Here is a 4,483-nt window from a genome sequence, read left to right as displayed (position 1 = left end):
GGAGTACCGCGTGCTTGAACTCCTGGATCCATATGTGGTTCAGCTCCAGAGCCGCCTCGAACTGGGCGAACCATGCGCCGACGTAGCTGGACGAGAACGGCGGCAGTGGTGGGTCGAACTGCGGCTCCGGCCAGTGAGGTATGGCAGCGTGTCGCTCGGGAAAAGGCGTGCTCCACCGGGTCACCACTACGGCGGCCGTAGGAGCCGTGCCGTCGTTCCCTACTCAGAAGGGCAAAGCGGTGAGCCGAGCGGCGGCTGCGGTGAGCCGAGCGGCGGCTGCGATGACCAGCGTGGCTGGCTTCTAAAACGACACTGCGCATGCCGAGCTTGCGCCTCGATCACGCGCTGTGCATCTTTATTTTTCACTTCTTTGACAGCCGGCGCGAGAGCGCTTACCAAAACGCCCCGCGTTGCGGCCGTCGGTGGGCGCTACAAAGCAGTAATTAAAAAATAGCTAATTGGAATTAATAAACTGTATAGTATCAACATAAAAATTACTGGCAGCTACTCTACTCAACTGTGAACAATATGCATTTGGTTATCGTTGTGTAGAATGGCCTGTCCTTTTTAAACAATGTGATTCATGATAGCTGGGACACCCTGTATATGCCCTCTTACAGCATCCACGGCCACCATTTCGTTGCCACCATGTGGTACTATAGCATGATAGAAATTATTGCAACAATGAAAATACCCTCCCCTTTGCTACGTGCTCATTTGTTGAAAAGGCTTAACCGTCTGTAGCAGACGACATAGCTCGTTCGTTGCTGTATTCCATTTGCTAGGGCCACAAGACACGCAGCTGCCGCGCTATAGCTGCGCTCTGCACTCGCACGTGATGATGAGACTGATTGGCATCCCATCTGAAATGGGGCGGTAACAAATAGTCACCAAGCCTGCTCAATTTTATCAGAGATGCTGTACGTGTTTTTCATTCTAGCATTTTTGTATACATCTCCGTAATTTTTTATTTCTTTTTTCCCCCCATAAGACCTCTTGTACCGCTACCCATGCGTAACCATAGGCGCCGACTACGGGGGGGGCTGAGGGCCCCCCCGCCCCTAAAATGTCATTACCGGAGCTACCCACATACCTTGAGGATTCTCTTGCGGTGCCTCCACATTTTCACTTTTGTTGTGGCTAAAAGCTTACGGCACCATTGTTCGCGCGGACGTGCACGGCTTTTAATTTATACTTTCGCTTTATTTCGGCAAATTCTGACAATAGGAGGACAAGCGCATTAGAATCACCATCGGCGGCTACCTCATCCGTGTTTCCTCACTTTAACATTTTTTTTTAAATTTCCCCTGAGAACACCACGCACAGACACAATATATTTAAATATATACAAAGGACAAAATTTATTATATTTTTTAAAGAGAAGGAGGTATCCAACTAAATGGATAGCCTATACCTAGAAAATGAATATGTTTATGTATGTTCACCTCACTTCAAATTACTTTGCGTGCATTTGACCCTGAATTCACCTGCAGACTTCAGTGACCCCTTCGGTAGAGTCTTCTATCAACGGCGTGTGAAAAGCACGGGAGTGATATGTGTCTCAATGTTGATTCTCTTTCCAGTAGACAATGCTAACGACTGCCGACAAAATAAAAGAAAAAAAAAAAGCTCTTCTAATTATTTACAACTTTTACGCGTTAGGGATGGAAACATCGCTTCTTGCATGCAGAGGCCATAAATACGGGGTGTTTCAGCAAACACTTTCAAAAAAAATTTTAAAGGTTGCCTGTGGCAGATAGCACAATTCTAGTTCATGAGCTGGTCTACTCGAAGAGGTGGACGTTACTTGCACAAAAAATTGAAATGCATAATCGACTAATTAAAAAAATCACCAATTAGGTTTTTAACATAGTAACTTATGGCCCGTGTTGCAATTTACAAATTCTAGCCGTGGAATTCGCAAGGCGGATGCTCTAGGAACTAATTCTCAGGATGGCACCAGTTTCGAGATAATTCCCGAACATTGTGGAGAAATGCATTGGCGTTCCAGTTACTTTTGCGCTTACCCGCCGTGGTTGTTTAGTGGATATATGGTGTTGACTGCTAAGCATGAGGTGGCGGGATCAAATCACGGCCACGGCGGCTGCATTTCGATGGGGCGAAATGCTAGAACACCCGTATACTTAGATTTAGGTGCACCTTAAAGAACCCCAGGTGGTCTAAATTATTCCAGAGTCCTCCACTACGGCATGCCTCATAATCAGATCGTGGTTCTGGCACGTAAAATCCCATAATTTGTTCTTTTCATACTTTTGTGCTTTGATGCATAAAACGACGTTTTGTTGAGAAAGTGACTGGCACGCCAATGTATTTCTCCGCAAAGTTAGAGAATTAATATCTCGACACTGGTGTTTGCCTGAGAATTAGTTCAAAGTGGATCCGCACTCCACGGCTAGAATTTGTAAATTGCAACGTGGGCCATAAGATAATTAGCTAAAAAACTAATTGGTTAATTTTGTATAATTAGTCGATTATTCATTTCATTTTTTTTTGTACAAGTAATGCCCGCCTCTTCGAGTAGACGAGCTCATGAACTAGAATTGTACTATCTGCCACAGGCCACCTTTAAAAATTTTGGAAACTGTTCGCTGAAACACCTTAATTGTATATAGAATTCACTCAGTAACCGAAATGATGCCAAGCCGGATTCACTCAAAATGAGAATAAATAGAAGTCTAGAAGTCGTGCGCAGCAGAGCTTACACTCGGACTCAAAAGTACTAAAAAAATAAAAGAGTGCAGTTTGGCCGGGAAGGCGAAGCAGTATTAGTGATAGCGAAGTAGAAGACAATTACACGAAGGAAGATTCTTACCGTGTAAATCCGTGTAAGGATCGCACCCGTGTAAGCTCCGCACCCATAACTTGACAGCCAATATTAAAAAAAAAAAGACATCCAACTGAGGAGCAATCGCGTCCCGTGCGTTCATTCTGATCGGGCTCAACAGCGAATTGTCGCGCGCAGCGTACTTTCGCGCGTCGCTACTGGATGTCGAGAGGAGGCGATCGCGGAGGTTTACGGCGGATTTCATACGCGTAGTTGGAAAAATGAGGTCACATGGCCCGGTCCCATGAAAGGCTCGTCAAAATCGCGACGGAAAAGTGTGGCCCTTACACGAGTTATAGTGGTCATATAAATTGTAGTAAACATTCACCTAAAGTTAAAATAGTAAGCATAGTGGACATAGTGGACATATGAGCATGGACCATGTAAACCTGTAAATACCTCACTGGATGACCTCGAGCACTCGCTTTTACAAAGCAAGCATTGTGAAGAACGCCGGCAGCGGAGGCAAATGGTTCGTACAGCCGCGCGATTCACTGCAACTCCGAAAATTAGATTCATCATCATTATCTGTCTATTTTTATGTCCTCTACTGACGACCTCTGTGAGTGATCTGCGATGACCTCTGTCTCTTAACTCTGCAACACTAGGGGCGCAGAAAAACAGCCCAGCAAGGAAGACAGCAGGCATGAAGTTAGCAGCCATCCCTGGTTGCCCTTTATCATTGCATCCACCAACGATTACCAACAATTAGATATGGCACGCGGGCCCCATAAGCGTCAGCCGCGCACAGTCATTCACAGCTACGGCAGGGCTAGAGGAGAAGACGCGTGCTCTCCGTCCCATTCGCGTTTGATTACGTGACCTACAACTAACTCGAATATTGAGCGCGTGGGAAATAATGCCCATCAAGCCGCCAACCTTTTCGGCTCCCTGTTACGTGCTTTTTCCCGCACCCACAGGCCCACAGGGTATGGGCCGCTCATGTATATGGCTTTTGGATTTATTGCGGAACATCACGGCGACGATAACCGCGACAATTTGCCTGAAGTGTCGATTTAATTGCTTTCGCCATAAAGCTAGAAACAGAAAATTGTTAGCAGAGGGTGTATATATATATATATATATATATATATATATATATATATATACACATGGGTAGGTTTCAGAAAGCTGGTCGGGCACCAGCCCCCCCCCCCCCCCCCTGGAAAAATGAAAACTTTCCGCCTATGCCTGTAACGGATTCGGTCGTACCCATCTCTTCCACGCTTTTTTTTTTCACCAATACTTTGAACGTTTTTTGCTTATCTCGACTGCTGACCAGTTGATGCTTCTGTCCATTTTAAATCCAAGCACTTCGGGAAGGTCTACGTTACCTACGGATATGACTGGGTGAATCCCTTCGCATTCCATTAGGATGTGCTGAGTGGTCTCCGGTTTTGTGCTACATCATTCACACGCTTCATCTTGTTGCGAATACAGTCAACGTCCGATTTTTCGGACTCCCTAGGGGCCGCGAAAGCGTCCGAAAAATTGGGCAGTCCGAAAAAACGAATGCAGGCAGAGTCAGCGCCGTTGCTAACAGCGGCAAATTGTTTTAATGAAAAACACGGCACCGAACACACAGAAGCTTGGTACCGAACGTCGAAGTAGCTAGGCCTAGCGTTGCCGCGGTGGTGG

This window comes from Dermacentor silvarum, chromosome 1 (genome assembly GCF_013339745.2).
Source record: "Dermacentor silvarum isolate Dsil-2018 chromosome 1, BIME_Dsil_1.4, whole genome shotgun sequence".
NCBI lineage: Eukaryota > Metazoa > Arthropoda > Arachnida > Ixodida > Ixodidae > Dermacentor > Dermacentor silvarum.
The sequence above is the reverse complement of the archived record's forward strand: the minus strand, read 5'-3'. Positions refer to the sequence as shown.